Source organism: Phlebotomus papatasi, chromosome 2, assembly GCF_024763615.1.
Source record: "Phlebotomus papatasi isolate M1 chromosome 2, Ppap_2.1, whole genome shotgun sequence".
NCBI lineage: Eukaryota > Metazoa > Arthropoda > Insecta > Diptera > Psychodidae > Phlebotomus > Phlebotomus papatasi.
In genome coordinates this window covers 66,048,753-66,068,732 of record NC_077223.1, presented here as the reverse complement: position 1 = coordinate 66,068,732, position 19,980 = coordinate 66,048,753, and the positions used below count along the sequence as shown (strand labels likewise).

General features: G+C 34.2%; 1 protein-coding gene across 2 annotated transcripts in view; it reads left to right on the top strand.

The window, feature by feature from the left end:
- Positions 1-19,980, top strand: part of LOC129803884 (protein bric-a-brac 1-like) — a 372,561-nt gene that overhangs the window by 155,628 nt on the left and 196,953 nt on the right. The window lies entirely within an intron of this gene.

Sequence of the window (19,980 nt, the reverse complement as noted above, 5' to 3'; positions counted from 1 at the left end):
CAAGTATTATTTTATAACTTTCCTAAAATTTCCCTTTTCCCGGAAAATTTCTCTTTGCCCCAAAGGACAAAACTAAAAACTTCCCAAAAAACAGAAAATTTTTCTTTGCCCCACGCAATTAAAAAATTAAATAGAATACGCATAAAAAATTAAATAGAAAAAAAACAAAGATTTCGCAAACCCTAATCTTCAACCGATTTGGGAGGGGGTTATGCAAATTAAATTAATTAAAGTATTAATGATTTTTTAAAATACGCTCTTGAACAATTTTCAACTTGAAGATGGTTATGTGGTAATTTGTAAATAAATTAATCGAAATTAATCTTAGATAAGTATTCAAAAAATTTCGAAAAGTAATATAAAGGCAGAACTTCTTCTCGAGAGTTCAAGCAACTCTCAAAGTCTCGGACCCTTTGCCACCCCTTTTATGCAGTATAGTAAGGCCATGTAACTCCGACGATTGCAAAACTCGGATGCCGCGACCGATTTAACTCCGATACATCCACTTAAAATATAATTTATATTTTTATTTCTGTAATTAATTACTGAAGTATCATATCATAACTATTCTACTTTAAGAAAAACCAAAAATTATATTTTTATCGGTTTAATAAGTGGGTATAAGAAATATTTTTTAAGCTCGGGTCAGCTGGGTTGTGTACTAAAAATTTAATTTCTGAGAAAATTTTGCTGTTGACAGCTCGTCACTGGAAAAAGTTTAGTGTTTTTTCTATATAATAAAACATTATTTGCAATCAAAATTATTAATAAAAGTTAGTGTAGTTATTGATCTACAAGGTGAGTAAGAGTTTATTGATAATATATTAATAATTCATACAGAAATAAGTGATTTTTGTGAATGTTTACATTTCGATGCATGTCGGATGCGGTGAAAGTCAATGTTTTGGTTCAGAATTTGCATTGTTCAGGACTCTTTTTCTGTTTCAGATGCCAAAGGGAACAAAAGAAAAGACCTATAAGGACAAGCCCGACTCTAAGGAAGGTATTAGGAATGCCTTGCAGTGTGTACGAGATGGTTCTACCATAGCATATGCATCCAAAACATTTAATGTCCCAAGAACAACACTGCACAACAAATTGACCGGCAAATACCCAGAGGAGTGCCCAAATGCAATGGCAGGCCAACAATTCTTTCAAAAGAACAGGAAAAAGAACTTGTCAAATGGATCCTGGGATGTGCGGATGGCTGGCATCCCATCGGGAAGGAACAAGTTCTGGACAGCGTTAAACTCATCTGTGAGGTCTACAAAATTCCAAACCATTTTACAGCTGGAAGACCCGGAGACGTTTGGTTCAGGAATCTTCTTAAGCGTCATCCAGAGCTCAGCATGCGCAAGCCAAAATCCTTCTCATTGGAAAGAGCTATTGTCACTGCTGAAGACCTCACGGAATGGTTTCTTGGATATTTCACAGAACACAACCTTCTGAGCATTTCACCAGACCGTGTTTTTAATTGCGACGAAAGTGCCTTCTTTTTGACACCGGAAGATGGAAATGTCCTGTCCAGGAGAGGTTCACGTGTAGTTCCATCTCTTAAAAATTCAGGACCGAAGCAATGTATCACAGTACTCTTCATGGTGTCAGCTACTGGCGAACTTGCTCCTCCAATGGCTGTTCATAAAACTGACATTACTCCAAAAATTGCCATTCACAACGCAGAAGGATGGAAAATGGGAACGTCACCACAGAGTAGCTGGATGGATGGGCCACTTTTCTATGCTGGTCTTTATTTCCCGAAAATTGTTTTCCAACATTCAGAGGAGTCCATTATCAATAACCAGCACGATCAGGCCACCGACAATAATCCTTCAAATGATCCAGTCATCCCTGGAAACCAACTCTCTGCAACTTCTGAGACTCAACCGATCTTCGACACACTAAAACAATGCTATTTCTGGCCAGGCGAAATTCCAAAACGTCGTCAGAAGAAGAGGATCAAAGCCAGCAATGTCAAACACCAGTATATTGTATCTTCCGAGGAAATTATCGCGGAACAGGAGGAAAAATTGAGGCAGGATTTACAAAAAAAGAAAGAAATTGCTGAACGGAAGTTGACCAGAGAGAGGAACAAAAATATAAGGGCAGAAGAAAAGGAGATAAAACTAAAGGAGAAACACATGGTAAAGGAAAAGGCTCAAATGCCAATTGAAGCTGAAAAGAAAAAACGTGGAAGGAAGTCAGCCAAGAAAACCGAGGAAAAATCAAAGAATTGAGTGCAATCTTAAAATAAATAAAAATATATATAATTAAATAATAAATTAATGAAATGAATTGATGGAATAAAACTCTAAAAAAATGTTTTTGAAATAATATCTTCTCATTTTTATGCATTAAACTTTTCCTTAAAATGAGCATCCGAGTTTGATCGAATTCAACGGAGTTACATAAAAGCGTCGCAGTAACATTCTTGCGCATATATTAATATTATCGTAATTTTATTAATTTTCATCAATATTATTGCTAAAATTCTATTTCTATTATGATTCTAAATTAAACAAAGAATAATTCTATTGATTTGGAATGGCGAAAAAAATATTTCATCAGTCCAAAAACAAGCATTAAAGTCGCACTCAATGAAAAGTATCCGGATTACCTCTCTTTACTATATATGTGCTAACTCATAGTAATAAATTTACATATCCATATAGTTATTGTCTAGGAAAGAACCCTCAAGTAAATTTGCAGCATTGAATCAATTAAAACGAATTCATCGTTTTTTTTAGAATAAAATTCTCTGGATGATGGTACTTTTGTCATATTAAAAGTATATAAATATATATTGATTCTAGAATTGTTTTCCTTGTGGTATTTTATTTTACAACTATCTTTTGCATAATAGATAGAAAAAAAGATATTCCATAAAAATGGAATAGAACGATCATTGGAAAGTTAGAGTAAATTTTTTTTTAAATATATAAACTAAGAATTTCTTAGTTTTTTTAGTTTTATCTATTTTTAGACACATATGGTCAAAAAACTCTTTTCTCTCAACTTCTTCACTCCTTCACAAAATCCTATAAAGCGGCGCATATGAAAATTTCTGTCAATCGCTCCAACACTCACTCAGTGTTGGCCAATGTTTTCGGGATCTATCATTGAGATTTTTTTGTTCGCTCCGTTTGCTCCAACTAGAGAAGCATTTCGGAGAAGTTCAGAGTTGAGCGTGAACTGTGTGAGTGAACACAAAGATGCAGAAAGAACGAGACGATCGATGTAGGCTGTTTCCCCTCTTCATTACCAGAGGGATAGCTACTCAGCTTCTGGAGCTTAAATCTGGAGCTTTCATATGGTTTCAAACAGCCTTAAAGGTAATTTCCTATGATTGTGTAGGAAAAACGCTTCAATATGGACATAAATATCTCTAATATGTATAGGCCATTATACTGGTGACATTGACAAGAATTTAACAGAGAATTTAGAGTGATATATTAACATATTACCTATTGCTTCACGGCCTTTTAGTACGCATTATAACCTCTCAGTTTTATTTTTATTAGTTTACGTTACTGCTATTCTTGTTCTTGTAGGTTTAATTTTAAACAAAAATAAACGCGTAATAACGTTCTACTATCTTGCATAATATTTTTTCAAAATTACTGCTTTTTTTTAATTTTATTATATTTTGTACTGAATTCTAATATATAATTAGTGAAATGTAATTTTTTGATATAGTAACTATAAGTAGAAAAAAAGGATAATAAGTAAAAGGCCTATTGATACATTTTTCTGTAAGTTTTTTTTTACAATTACATTTATAGTTTGATGATTTTTTAAAAACATCTGTGAAATACGTATACATTTTTAATAGAACGCCAGAGCATATCCTTAAATTAAAAAGGTTTTATGTAGGAACCATTCGTTATACATTGATTAAAGTATTCACTGTTATATCCTTTATCATAGGACTTTTAATGTTGGAAAATAATGAGATCATTCTGTTTGAAAGATTACTAATTAATTACTATGTAAGTTGTGCAGTAGCCTAGCCCTAGGATAGTATTCTTGACAATATCGGAATAGGTAGCGAGAGCGTTGTGTCGAATAAATTAATTTCAGCTTCAGCTCAATCGAATGTTGCAAGGGCGATGCCGTACGGGAGAGACAATGGTCAGAGCACTTCCCTGGGGTCATCGTGCAGGAATTGATGAATCGTAGAGGGTGGCTGAGAGGCCGGAGAATTCGCGGATCAATAGAGACGATTGCGCGGGCAAAGGAGCGACCCAGGACTAATGTGCGTGGTCTCATGTGAGCACACAGAGCCCCTGGTGCTACTCCCATTTGTTTGGCCATGTGTGCACCGGGTAAATCCGCACTCGATGGTGGGTAGTTTGGGGCTGGGTGGTGTGATGGTGGGCCTGTCGAGGAAGAAGTGGCGTCGGCACATTCGGAATTGTCATGTTCTCGTCGACGTCGTCGTCGCCGACGTCGTTGGTTTCATCGCACATGTGTGTAGGGGGGTACACATAGGATTTTTTGGGGGGTATGGGGTGTAAACTGATGAATGATGCGAATTTGGAGATGGGTGATTCATGAGGCGAGGGTGTTTTAGAGTATTTCGCATTAAGAGGATGATTTGTGACACGCCTGAGATTGTGAAACACTGCTCTTTTTTCACTGTCTCCACTTGTGAGTTGGTCTCTAGTAGGATAAAAAAAAGACACAGTACTTCAAGCTTGGGAAAAGTATCAATTGGACAAATTATTGAATGTTCCGGAGGTTTCAAAATTTATAGTTTATCATCCTTCAGTATTTGTAGTTGCCCAATGGGGTTTGTTATTCCGAAAACTGAATTGATTTTCTTGATATACGGAAAATTATAAATACAAATGAATATTGTTTTGATGTGCTAGAACATTAGCATATGATTTTTTTTGTGGTATCATTTTGTCTCAAGTCCTCTTTGCACTCCATGATGTGAATTATCTCACTTTTCATGAAGGTACAATTAGCAAAGGGATCATGGAAAATCTATCTCCTTTATAAAGTGTCACTTTTGGGTTATCCGGTGTTTTTATTAAACAGTGTTTTTAACAAACAAAAGATAACATTTAGAAACAAATTAGAGAAATTATATACGTCTATTGGTTTAGGTCTATTGCTAAGATGTTTTACCACCCTTTAGCTTTGGAGGTTGAATATCTTTGCTAAGATGGCGATGGACACAATAAACGGATAAGTCCACAATTTCAAATATATGAGTTGATACGCTTGATTTCTTGAGCGTTGCTCAGGATTATGCGCCTGTCTGCAGATGATACATGGTGTACTGTTCTTACATAAATTCAGCATGTGTCTTGTTGCTTGACAGTTGCAACACTAATCGTACAACTTTTCTAAACAAAGATAGGATTTTCGAAACAAATTCATACTATCGGTTCTTGCTCCAAGGGCCTCCGTAATAATTTCCGGAAAACCCTCTGAGCTTCCGGATCAAACCAAAATGGTACTTAGGCGCGAAAATGAGGTGTCATTGTGGCACCCTGAGGCCCCACTATTGCCCAGGAAAGTGGAATGGGGGCAATTGAGTGTGAGATTTGGTGCAAGCCTCGCCAGTATTGATGCTCAGCAGAGACCGTCACTTAATCTTGTTATAGCTGTATACAGCATCGGGAGTGTATTTGATTAGACCCATGGATGAAGCGTTGGCGGTGACGACGGCGTCCAAAAGGGGGTGTTCGCCGTGCACGTTCAAGTGGCGGGTGGGATAGAAATTTGCTTTTTTGGCCAGTGGACTGAGCCATCCGTGAGGGGGGTTTGATGGTGGTGGGCTGGTGGGATTTTGCATCGAAACAGAAACCCAATGCGAAGGGGGCTTTTATTAAGAGGGGTTGGTTGACGATCAATCCTCTCTTCTCGTGTGCCCAGAACGACGCATATCGCATTTGGCTCCCAACGTTTGTTGAGTGTTTCGCATATAATTCTATTATAAAATACACACACATCGACATCCGCATCGTCCAGTTTGTTGTATATTAAATACCCCGGGCCGAGGGGTAGCTATTGCGGCAGCGGGGGTAAGGTGAAGTAAGTGAATGAAGTGAGGGAGAGCAGCGGCAGTGATGATAAATTTATCAAATGAATTATTAAATATATTCGAACAAATTAAATTTCATCCAGTGAATCCAAATTCGAAAATGCCAAAAGAGGAGGAGGAAAGGGATGAGTGTGGTGATTCTGTTTTTGAACACTTTCGGAGAAGGGGTTGAAAGGGCAAAGAACTTGAAAATGAATTGGGACTTGTTAACTCATGGTACACTTTTTTTTTAAACTGTTTTTCAGATAGTGTATTTTGTGAATGTTGTTTTTTTTTTGACTCTCTCACTTGGCATTTCACAGAATTTTCGCCTCATGGTCAATCTTGTTGATTTTTCGGAGACTTTTTTAATCTCTCAATTTGTCCATTTTTTCTATGACATCGGCGAAAATGCATTTTTTTTGTCTCTGATGAGAATGACGCCGAAGGATAATGGTGGTTTGGGTCTTCCTGAAAATATGAATGCCAAAATGATGTCAATGTCATCGTAAATCATTTTAAAATCATTGAAATATCACGAGGTTTGTGATATTCGCCACGTCGATTAAATGGTCTGTTGTCAAAAATGTGCAAATTAACTAAATTAATTGCACATGGGGGTGATTTTTGTCGGCATGGGACTAACTACGTGCATCCCTCTAATTGATTTCCCGTAAATTTCGCGGTTTTTTTCTTCAATAGAAAATTATGTATTCAAAAAAAATCATTTATCGCTATAGCATTTATCAATAGCAGATTTTTATTAAGAGATTTTGACAGATGTCTCCAAAGTCTCAGCTGTCGTTTTTTTTTAATCAGTTGAAAAGTCAGTTGCAAAAATTTCTTTATGCTATCGGGGGAGCTTTTTCGATGTTACATCCAATGTGGTGTACGTTGGCAGAATGGGGAGGAACATGGGAGGGTGACAAATGGGTGGGCGGTATAAACGGTCTGGGAGCATCCCTGAAAGAGGATTAAATGAAAATAGCAAATAATTATGCAAATGTGTGAAATTCAACTGATATTCGATTAACTGCTTCCATTTCCTGAATCACGCACAGTGTTAAAGTACAAATGAAATTAACATATTGAGGCACTGCACATTTCATGATTGCGGTACTAAGGGGCATTTTTTGGTTAAAATCGGGTAGAATTGATGGTTATCTATAAGTAAATGCGACTCTTTATAGTTCTAAAGCTGAGTAGTTTGATAAAGAATACCATTTCCTGGAGAGTGAGGATTTTTACATCCAAAATATAACAATTTGTTTTTTAAAGAAAAACATTTATTTGTTTAATTTATTTGTAATTTTTATTACCATTTTCAGACTGAAGTAAAAGAGGGGCAAAGATAAAAAAAAAACAAAATGATAAGTGTATTTTGTATAATCGATATAAATTAATTAAAATTAAATTTTGAAACAAATAATTAAGTAGAGTTTTGATTAAAGGTTTAGAACCGAGAGGTTACTTGTTTTTATATCTAACACTGCTGATAGTATCTGATTTCCCAGACATTGATAAGTCTATAGAGTTTCTTAGACTGTAATACGGGCTTCAGACCTAAGGCTTAGCCATCTGACTTAATTCCTCTAATTCTTTATCCGGCATGATTTTTTAGGGAATTGTTGTTTAGGATTAAATAATAAGGGCAAAAGATCCATTAGATTTTGAAAAATCAATAAAACTGGGAACTGGGCTAAACCTCCAGTTTGAAGCCGGCATAAGCCCTTGAAGGTTTATTGGATTCTACTAGACTGTACCAAGTTTCTGGTACATTTTATACAGGTGGTCCCGGGAATATGTATATTTTCAGGATGAAAAAAAACCGCACGAAGCGGCTTTATGGTGCTATTCTAATGAAAAATAAACATACTTCTTTTTAGCATTTTACTGTTCTAAAGTGCTTTTGCATAATCGACTTTTCTGGTGGTTTTAAAACACAGCGAGGACTAGCGAAAATAGTCGAGACAGGAATCAACACAAATAAAACTCGATAATGCAGGAACACTTGAGAACAGTAAAGTACTAAAAATATATTCTTTCTCCTGAGCATTTTTGTAGCACGTGACTGTTCTCAAGTGCTCCTACATTATCAATTTTTTGTTAGTTCCTGTCCCAACTGTTTTCCACAGTCCTCGTTATGTTCTAAAACCGCCAAACAGTTGTGACAAGAACCTATACGAAAAAAATCGATTATGTAAGAAGCATTTGAGAACAGTAAAGTGCTAAAAAATAAATATATTCGTGTTTCATTGGAATAACACCATAAAACCACTTTGTGCAGATTTCTTTAGTTCTGCAAATGTGTATAATCCCGGCCCAGGATTCCCTGTAAATGTATATGGATTCCCAAGAAATTTAGTAAAGACTGAAGAACCCTATAAACCTTCAAAGAAAGGCCTGCAACAGTCTAAGAAACTTTATAAAAGCTTACCTGTATGTGCAAAATCAGAAACTTTTGGCGATGTTAGATATCAAAATAAGTTAGCCGTAGGTTCTAAACAACCTTTAAGTAAAATATTACTTAATTACTTTTGTTTAATCTGGATTAAACAGTCGTGAGAGGAGATTTACCTCGTATAAATTACAGTTGCAAAATGTTTTTAATGCCAATTTTCGGGACAAACTGTTCTTAAAATCTCCATCACACTTTCTAATCTAAATCCAAATCTAAATTAACATCCTCTTCTTTCTCAAATGTTTTGCATATATCTATTTCATTCTTTTGCACTTAAAATACGATTGAACTAAATTGAATTTCGTGTGTTGTTCAAGAGAAGAAGAAGAGTTCTAAAGAATGGAATAGACACATGTAAATCGTTTAAGACAGAAAAAGCTGTAAATTTGGATTACATGAAATTTTCCTGATCTAAAAGGTATGTCAGAGCCATAAGAAATGATTTTCAAATATACCAATTAAACATTTTTGCATAAATTTAGAGTTATTTTACAAATCAGCTCCTAATGGTAGGCAATAATTTCGGAACCCACTGTAACAGGTTCCTCATATTTTTGTCACTTAATTTTTCTTCCGGTTAAATAAGTGAAGTTAATAAGTAAATACCTAATATTTTTGTCGAATTCAATTTAATTATTTTTTGTATTATTCATTCTATTTTATCGCATTAAAAGTTTTATACAATTATTGTTTTCTTAAAGTGTTCTTTATTATTGCTAAGAATTTGTTTGTGTAACAGTTTTATATTTTGAGAATATTTGACGTGGCGGAAAGTGGTGTCTAAGGTGGCGAAAAGTGGTAAATTTGCTTCTAAAGAATTTTGTCTATTTTGTAAAATGTTTCATTCTTTTTTTTCAATATTCATTTAGAAAAAGTCGAGTATTCTTTTATGATGAATTTTCGTAATAAAATTGCCTTTTTTAAAAAAAAATCTGACGTTTCTGCCTACAAGGATAAGGGAAATTCTATTCTTTAAAAAGGCATTTTTTAAAGAAATTACTCGTAGTGTGTTGAGGCCTTTATATAAAGTATATTGAACTCGGGTAAGAATATCAAATTTTGTTTAAATGTGTGAAGGTGATGGTATAAATAGCAATTTTAGTGATTTACTTTCGGATAATCCTCCCCCCTATATGACGACCATGAAGTGTCACCCTCAGGTTATTGCATCATCATCGTCCATCTGTAAATTGTCCTAGTGATTATCGTCAATACTATCATTCGCTTTGATGCCTCCGAATTTACAGGAGCTTTTCCACTTTACTCATTTAATTTGGTTTCAGTAGCACCAAATGAGATCATTTAAAATTGCCTTTAGATAACACAGTGGATTTTACTAATAAAAATAAGTACAAATAATTGAAATTTTTTTACCTATTCTCAGATTGTTATTCTTTAATAATATTTAAGCTGGAAGTATAGTTTATTTAAATATAACGTGGACAAGGTTGAACTCAATTTACCTAAAAAACTTTGTCTCAAAAATCCAATTTTCCCGCCTTTTCCTGATGCTCATGAATTTGTTTTAAAATTATGCTAGACTTTCATATAATCTTTTAGAATTACGTATGCATTGTGATCCCTCAATTTATGGTGTCTTTTTTTCTATGCACCACCTCCGATGTAATCGTATCATGGTTTGTCGCTGAAATCAGCACTGTTGTCAATGGAATGACGGGTTTCACCGCATTTTGGGGGTATCCCGGCGTGGTTGGAGCAATTGGGTCAAATTGGCCAGAATGTGCGCGCGGGAAAATGGGGAAAAATGCATACAAGTACCGGCAAACCAGGGAGGAAAAAACAAACAAAACATTGCACTTTCTATGCATAAGCCAACCCCTACCCTCCTATACATATATGGGGCTCAGTCACAGGAGTTGGGGACCCGATGGAGCGCACGCCAATTTAGCTGGTTGTACATTTTGATGCCGAATGAGGCTTTATTCACTTTATTTGACACACATAAACGAACAATTTTGGGTGCATTTTTGCGTGTTGAACACTGGTTACGGCAAATTGACCAAAAATGTGGCTTTTTGTTTGGTTTTTTAATCACTGTGCGGTCATCCAATGACCACTGGGTAGTGAACCCGAATTTCCTGTCTCATTGCCATACCAATGGAGGGTAACTTTTTCTGTGCTTGTTCACAAATAGTTGAGGAGATTATGAAATTTTTGCATTTAATCTGTTGGGATAAGATAATAGGTGTTATGGTTTTATGTAGTTTTACAATTGTGAAACTTTGGCATTTTTCTGTAACTAGGGGAAACTGGGGCACTACCAAACACGGGTTAACACAAAACTTTATTTTTTATTTCTAAACTACTTGGACTATCTCGATCATTTCTTCAGTGGACAAGCATCTCTATAATGCCTATAAATTTCTATAAGATTCATCGTCTGAAGTCGAATATCTGATTAATAAATCGCAGTGTTTGGTGATACCCCGTGTTTGCTGGTGCCCCAGTCTCCCCTATAGTTTTTTTTTAAATAAGTATTTATTTAGAAGAGTTAAGGAAAATTATAATATCAGTGCTGCAACTGTCAAGAGATTAGTCACATTATAATGTGTGTAAGAGGGATTCAATGTGCATAAAATGTATTGAAATGCATAAAACAGAAGATTGCTTGAGTAATTTTCATACGGAATCATATCTTTAATCCCTTGTTGTTAATGATTATGATCAAAAGCACTGATTAAAAGGTATTTATTACATTTCCTTCTTTACGGTATTTCAAAATTATATCCTTTATGTTGTGCTTTCCTTATGACCATTTTCCACTAAGTAATTAATAGGGTAAGTGTGCCAAATTTCAGCGTCAAAGTCTCAAGTTTGAAATGTAATATTTTAAATACAAATTGATTTTTTTATTCTTTCTTCTGAAAGAGTGTTGCTGGGAACCTTGTAAAAAGTTTACCGTCTTTACTTACTCTAAAATCATTCTTAATACATTTTAAAATGAATAAAAATATAGACATAGGTTTGGTGCTCTATTTCGGCCACCTTCATTCTCATAGTTCCTTGCCCTTCGGGAATTCTTCCAATATCTTTTTCACGTCATCTCGTTTGTCGAAGCCACATTTTTTGTTATTGTTTTGCATTGTATAATCTTTAGAGTACTTAAAATATAAAAGTTCATGGAGATTCGAGGAACAAAAAAGGTGGTCGAAATTGCAAGCTGGCCGGAATTTGGCACACTTACCCTACTATACTGGAATTGTTTCGCCATTTGAACAGAAAATGTTTGAGGCCATTTACACCGTCGCATTTGATTGAGATTGAATTGTCGCAATCCCAAAGTCGGTTTTTGGGACAATTCAGTCAAAATCTAATACGACAGTCTAAATGACCTCAATGGAATCGTTTAGATTGCAGCCTTAGATTAAGACTTAATTATCCGAAATCCGATTTTGGAACAGTTCAATCCCAATCTAATGCGGCGGTGTAAATAGCCTCTTTGAAAAAAAATTAATTCTATTCTCAAACTTGTTAAATTTTGATCCTGAAAGATTGCGACAAAAGAATAATTTTAGGGGAAGGGTCTTTTAGAAAAAAAGGATCTAAAGTAGTTTTTTGGAATGAATCAAATTGTAAGTTGAGAACTGTCGGGATAAAAATAGAAACAGTTGGAATGAAAATGGGAACAGTTGACGGTGAGTTTGGCGAAGATTCAAAATATTCAATTTTTAGTAGATTTTCACAAATTATTTCTTATTGTTAAATAAAATACGAAAATTATTTTACGTATAGTCTTGAGAAAAAAGTCTGACGTGCATTTCCTTAAAACTTCCCATCAAATCCTACTTTCGATCACATTATCCCTTGCTCAGTTTGTCCTTAAATAGTAAATGTACTTTTTTAACTTTCGCTTGAAATGTAATAAATTGATAAAATTGAGGTAGTATTATGAGTCATGCAAAGTTTAAAAATATTGTCAATTATAGGCCAATGATTGGTATTGGAGCGGCGGCTGTTGAAGGTGTTAAGAGTCGGGGAAAAATGCCTATAAAAAGCATCAACAAGTGGACCATATTTTGGTCATTGGCTAATTTTTGGGAGTTGCGAGACAATTTTGATAGTGCATTTTTGGTTTGGTGCTTTATTTAAATATTTTCAATTGTCATCGACATTAAATTGTCCTCGGGGGTAGATGGTTTGGATTTTTAGGTAACATGTGAACATTTTTGGGGTGGCTGATCTGTGGAGGGGTGTGGGTTTAACATGTCGCCCCCCATTGGTCATCCAACACAATGAACTCTGTAGCTTCAACGCGCTAAATATTATTTAAGCAATTATTTTCGATTAAATTTATCCATGGCAATACTGTCAACTGTTTTAGCAATTGAATGAAAAGTAACAATAGATTAGAACATTCACATATTTATTCACTCTCATAAATTTTCACACTCACTCCTCTTTGGGTTCCTCTTGGCAAAAACCTATTGGATGTGCCCGTGGTGCACGTAATACAGAAAATGAATATAAATGGATCAAAAACCCACCATCCAACACCCACCCACATTATTTTAATAACATATAATAGTCATTTACTCTGCACGCCGATCAATTTATATTTATTTGTATTTATGTATCTTATATATGCATATATGATGCTGTTTTCCGCTATATTACAACACATTTTATGTCTGTATATATTTAATATGAAAATGGAATGTTCTTGTTCTGTGGGATTAATTAATCAGTGTCGAATATTAATTCATTTGGATATTGTATTATAGAGTCCTCCTTTCCCAACGAAAAAAAATTCAATACTCTCCCCTTCTGATTTTGCCATGGGGGATTTTTTTTTAAATCTCCATCGTTGGATGGAAAAATTCCACTCAATTTTCACCAGATAAATTTCTCCTTGTGTAAATTTAAATATAAAATCTCAATAAGAATTGAATGTTAAACAGTTTTTTTTCGCATGCCATGTGGCTCATCATCAACGGCGCAAATTCAAGAAAAATTCAATTAGATTTGTACACAAAATGTCGAAGAAAAAATTACATGTGTAGGCATTGTTTTTTTTCTAATATTTTCAAGGTAAATAATTTGTTTTATTGTTTTCGAATGCCGCTATAAGTAAAATTTATTCTTTTGAAGAAAACATATAGGGGATATATTATTGGTTTCGTATACTTTGTATTGAATAATCGTTATGAATCTTTGTGGTATGCGCTAATACCTACAAAACTTCTTACAAATAGTTCTTTGATTTTCATAAACTTTATAGACTTCATAATTCTTTCTTCATAATTCGTGGATACAACAAAATTATCTACTAACTCTGCCATAAGCGCGTTCATTACGTTTCTATTGAAGTAGTGTTCTTGAAGGTGAAGATGATAAAGGACCTTTAATTGATGATCCTAGACAAACTTACAACTTACGCCGAGAGACGGATTAGTCAGAAATTGGTGGAAATGTAATCTGATCATTATTTCGATTTTGATTACGTTTAGTCGTCTCACAGCTTAAGACGTAAATGTGTCTGGAGCATAAGCCCTGAGTATATAAAAGTTTCTGATAAATCTTTATAGTAAATTTGTCAGGCTATATCGACTTGTCAGAATATAAGTCGAACAACTCGATTTTCTACAAAAATCGTTTTATTCGCTTTTTATACCCTCATCTACCTTCCCTGTGAATATTACGGGAGACTGGAGCAAAACTTGTCAAAACACATATTTAATTCTTTCACGAGCTCTGAGAAAACGTGGGGGAAATTGCCGTTCAGCCTCAGTGGAAATTTTCGGATGAAAGCTCCGTCCGAACGCGGCAGCACAATCTGTGGAGTCTTCAACCCTAAGATCAAAAAACTCACTCTTCTACCAGAGCTTTCGACACACTCCGTGTCTTCCTCAGTGGTCGAGTGATGTCAAAGATCACTGGGTTTCGTTATTTGGGGGATCTTACAGACTTGGCGGGAGGGTTTCAGGGTGCTCACACAAAGATCTCGGAGACACAGCACCAGACACTCTTCAATCATCAGGAGACAACTAAGTTGTCACTCGACCACTGAGGAAGACACAGAGCGTGTCGAAAGCTCTGGTAGAAGAGTGAGTTTTTTGATCTTAGGGTTGAAGACTCCACAGATTGTGTTGCCGCGTCCGGACGGAGCTTACCTTCGAAAATTTCCTCTGAGAAAACGTTTTATAATGAGCATATTTTTATAAGAAATTTACTGCTTTACAAACGTCTACAACATTGCAGAAGACTATTTTCCTCTATCTCGAAAGAAATGTGATTTTCGAATCATTTTGTAAAAGTCGATTTTGTGGAGATTCTCAAAATTGCTGGGCCAAATTTTGTCAGTCTTTGGATAATTTGTGACATTTTACTTTCGCAAACGATAAAAATATCAAATAGACATATTTTTATAGGAAATTTATACCTCTACAACTTTGTCGAAGATAATTTTTCTCTATCTTAACGAGAAATGTGCTTAAATTGAGCTAATCAGTATTGATATTTTCTGTAAGCCAAATATTCCAAAAATAGGGCTCAAAATTTCATTATTTTTTATTTTACATAATCCTTCCTCGAATCCCTTGAAACTTTGTAAGTTTGAGAAGGTTCATGAAGGCTAATAAAAATTTTAAGCCTCAGTCTCTTTTATTATAGAAAATAGCGAATATTGAAATTTTCGTTTCCATAAATTTTGCCCCAGTCTCCCCTATAGTTGAAAGTTAATTATTTTCAAAGTTATAGAAATGTTAAATCTCAAAAATCCTATACTCTATGCAAAATTTCAGCATTAGTCTATTTATAGGCCCTAATACCGACTGATGATATGACGTTTAGCCTAGTTCCCGATGTTTACAAAATTTAAAATTCAAAATCCTTAATAATTTCCAAATAAAATCTTTATCGATAAGAAATTAGAGAAGTTGAACCTTATGGCTAAGTCTTAGAGCTGAAAAACACTCAGGTTGATCCTTGAGAATATTCAGCCTGTAAAATTTGCCAGTAAAGGATTAGGTAAAGAAAATTTATGCAAAGGACCCTCTAATCGATGATCCCAAATCCTTAGTATATGACAGTTTGGAATAAATTTTTATTGCAAAATTGGTCAGGCTAAATATCCTCGAGGATTGGCCTGAGTCGCTTTGGGCTCTTAGGTCTGAAACCCGTATAATGCATCACTGTTCTTAAATTTTAAACCTGCAATGAGTTGGCGTTCTGGTATACGCTATCGGTCCATTAGAAAACTTGTCCATCTGTTCTACTCGAAGCCTAAATTCTGCCTTTAAAGACATTCCATTTATGATGGTTTGCTTCTTATATTTAACTTAACCTTTTCTTCTCTTTAAAACCTTTTGAATTTCCTAGGTTTTAGAATAACCTAGAAAACTGCATTACTGGAAAAGGTGCGTAGGTGTTTGTAAGAACTGTACACGGTGTTTGAAGTTCAGTTACGAGAAGATTGAGCATGATATTGGAATGAAGAATTAGAGTTTTCTTGTTAGACAGTCGACTAGGTTAGCATATCGTCGCTTAGATCAACAACATTACTAACTGCATTTACGTTGTACCTGTAAGGGAGGGTGAATCAGTTCGCGCACCTTAACTTTTTTACAGGACTCATTTACTAAACGAATACGAACCATAGTCAAACTAACATATTCTGTTTGTTTCTCTTGAGCTTTTCCTATTTGAAAACTTATAGGAAAATTTTCAAATAATTATTTTTCGTCCTGACAATCTTTAATTTCGAAAGAGATGCATGTATGAAACTACCCCACCCTGCCCTACCTGTTGCAATAAAAAAGAAAACGCAGGCACAAAGCAAATGTAGATTGCACAGTGGCTGATTCAACCATTCACTAATTTTGATTCAATTGCTTATTCCCAAAAGGATCACCTGATTGAGATTTCTGTAATAGCATTCCCTGTTTTTCAATACTCCACTACTTCAAGATCGGTTTTCAAGATCTACGGTTTGGAGTAGATTCCGAAGTGTTCTCAAGCAATTTCCTAAAGTCGCATCCCTGTCTAAATAGTTATTAAAGCTTTTTCAAGCAATATTTCCTCATTGTTATCTTTTAAGTTTGAACACAGAGAAATAGTTCCCTAATGCTTTTATTCCTCGCAAAAGGAAATGTACTTCAGTCGATCTTCCTGAGTGATTATCTCAATTTATTAGGGGAACTTCAGTCAGGTAGCTTGAACCTTAAATTCGCAATTTTATTCTTTGGGTCGTTACGCAAATCCATCAAGATCAGAACAGGGAAAGCATACCTTTCAAAATTCGATAAGCCGAACGACTTTGTGACTTTTCTGAAAAATTTCCTTGTAATACTGATTGATCAGTTTCCTATGATTACTCTTACGACCTCTACACATTAGGAGCAATTTTTGTCAAAAACCGCTTTTTTCAAAGGGATTGCCTGCACTGCTGTAGGCGAAAATGCCAAAATTCTGTCAAATTTTGATGAAAATTTGCGTCTCCGAATTTTCGCGAAAATTCACAACTCTCCACAAACGGCTTAAGCTTTTTCCTGCAGCTTCCTTATTTCAAAAACAAAATGTTTTAACTTTTTTTACGTTTTTACAAAAATGTTGACTTATGTAAATTGTTACCGATTAACTTTTTCGATATTGGTTATCTTAAACGAGGTTTCGACATTAGGTTTAACCAAGCTCCCGAATGTCTCGATATCTTAAATAACAAGCAGCATTACTGTTTTATGATAATAGAGAAAACACGGAAATGTTCTATTATCGTCAAGTTATCGGCCGGATTCCATATAGTAAAATTACTGTTTTATTTTCAAAACTTAATGGATCATTATTTGTCCTAAATATCTAATCTTAAGTTAAGATTTTCTCATTGAGCTTGCTTAATGAAAAAAAAAGTTAAGCCAGCCAGGGACCCATCCAGCCTAACAAAAAGTGAAGCTATTTTTCACTTTTCCTTGTAAAAATTTTACAGATATTGCACAGCGGCTTAAACAAATTTGCTCGTAGTTCTTGTATAATTTTGGTGAACATTTTGAAATATGTATTTTTAGATAGCTTTTATTGCACGATTTCTAAATATATCAGACTGATAAGTCAATTCTCGTTAGGAAAAATCTTGCCAATAGCCTTCAGTGCCTCTATGCAAAAACGTATGGAAAAATGAAATGTCGAAAGGCCCCTGGTTAAGCCTTATGGCTTAGCTAAACCCTAGGTCTGTAACCAATATTAGTCTTTAACGGAAATTCCAGTAGAACACCGCTGTCCTATTTATTTATTTTTGATATGCAATATTGAGTTTTCCTTATTTTTGATTTTTGATATTCCTTTTAAAGTTTTCAAATTTTCGTATGATAATATTTTACAAAGCTTCAGTCTTGAGCTTAGTTGTGTTAGATTTGTCATCACAGTTCACTAGACAACACAAATAGATAAATTTAATGTATTAGCCAGTATAAGCTATCAAACAACTTAATTTATATTATAAAAGTTCTAAATTAATATATTTTCACGGTGAAATAGCTCAAAGTATCTAACTGCGTCGTCACAGTAAATTTTATTATAGCAGAAATTGCCACTAATATAAATTTATAGGTTTTTTTTTCAACATTTAAAATGGAAATCTTAAATCCTAATTAAGAATTTTCCTTGGATGTTGTGCTAAAAGTCTTCCCTTTTGGGAAAGTTATATGATGTGCAACATTGTGCTGAATGACTCTTCACCCGTTCTTCCGTGGTAAATTGAAAGAAGTGCCTTTCCCGGCGCGCAGCAACATTGTAAGGTGGAGAAAAACTATTATAAAGCCATGGAGGAAGCATAGCTGTGGAGCGAGTAAACGAACATAAAATTTCATCGTATAATATATTAAAGTTTAACAGCGTCGTATAAAACATTTATATACGGACGGCCAACATTATTTTATTAGAATAAAGGAATATATTGTAGTGACATTGTATAACAAATTTAATACATTCACCCGAAAAGAATTTCATATTTTATACTCTTTCCCGTCGTTTAATATATTTTTTTTTTATTCTTTTACCTCCATTTATAGATATTTTCTCCTCATTCTCTGTCTCTCTTCTCGTATTATCGCTATTAAATATATATATTTTTATATATAAATATTCTCATTTCTACACTGAAGAAGACGCATCTTGATAAAATAAATGACGTCCAAAAAAAAGTTGTATTTTAAAAATGTTTTACTTTTAATATGAAGCGAGGGTGAGACACTGAAGAAGCCCATAAAAAATTATAATTTGCAAAAAAAGTCCATTACCAACTTATTCTCTTCAATGTCTCATCTCGGGTGCTGGTGCTGTTTTTTTTTCAGCAATAATAACCATTTTCATGAATAATAACGTTCACAATAACAATTAAAATTGCATTTTAAATTAAGGAAGTGTCACTGATGTAGTCATCTCTGTCCTGAAAAAAATGTGTATATCCTACATTACATCTTGTTATAAAGTAACTTATTTAATAATATTTTATATTTATATGGAATATCAAGTTTCTTTTATGTGCCAATGGCTTTAGTCATTTATATTTATTTTCACGATGTAGTGTCACGCTGAAATCATTTATTTTAATGCGATGTTGCTTATGAGATTTTTTTAATTACTCTTCTGAAAGAAATTGCTCTTGTGCACGGGGAGGAGATTTCTTTAAACTTGTTTTAGACCATTTTTCTTAAATCTTACATTCTGTATTTTCAGAGAATTCGATGCATAAAAATGCTTTTTTATCAAATTTGGAATTTGGAGATCGTATTTTAAATGTTAATATTCCTTTAAAGACAATTCCAATCACTAATTATATTATTAATTATGTAAATATCACTTCCTTTTAAGTAAAAACTTTATGGTTGACAAAATAATCGAAAAGCGTATCAAGTTTGATACATCGTGGAATCGAGGCAAGAAGCTGAGTGTAATTTTATTTAATTCAAAATCATAAACTCTAATTCATTTTTGTTTTGAGTATTTTGAACAGAAATTCTGCTCTTTTAGAAGGTAATAGTAAACGTGGGGTAGCAGTAAACACTGTTATATTTTTTTTTTTAAATTAGATATAGACTTCAAAGAACGAGATCAATATGAATTCATACACTGAGAAAAAAACAGGGGTGCGATTAACTTTTTTACTCATAACTGTAACACTTTTTAGGTGTAAAAATATATCAACATTTTTTAATGTTAATTTTGCACATTTTAAAGTGTAAAATTAACATGGAAAGGGTAACTTTAACCCCTACTACACCTTAAAAGCATAATATTTACACTGATTTCGGATCAATACTGCGGGGTAAAATAAACATTTTCGTTTCGGAATGTTATTTTAACTTTTTCGGATTTTTTTCAGTGTATATTCTCGTACTATAGGAGTCTTTTTCCATTAAAGAAATGGTCGAATAAGTCCAAATTGTCTAGAAATAATATAATTAGTGCTTACTAATGAACTGTACCAAATTTCGGCCAGCTTGTAATATCGGCCACTGCTTTTGTTGCTAAG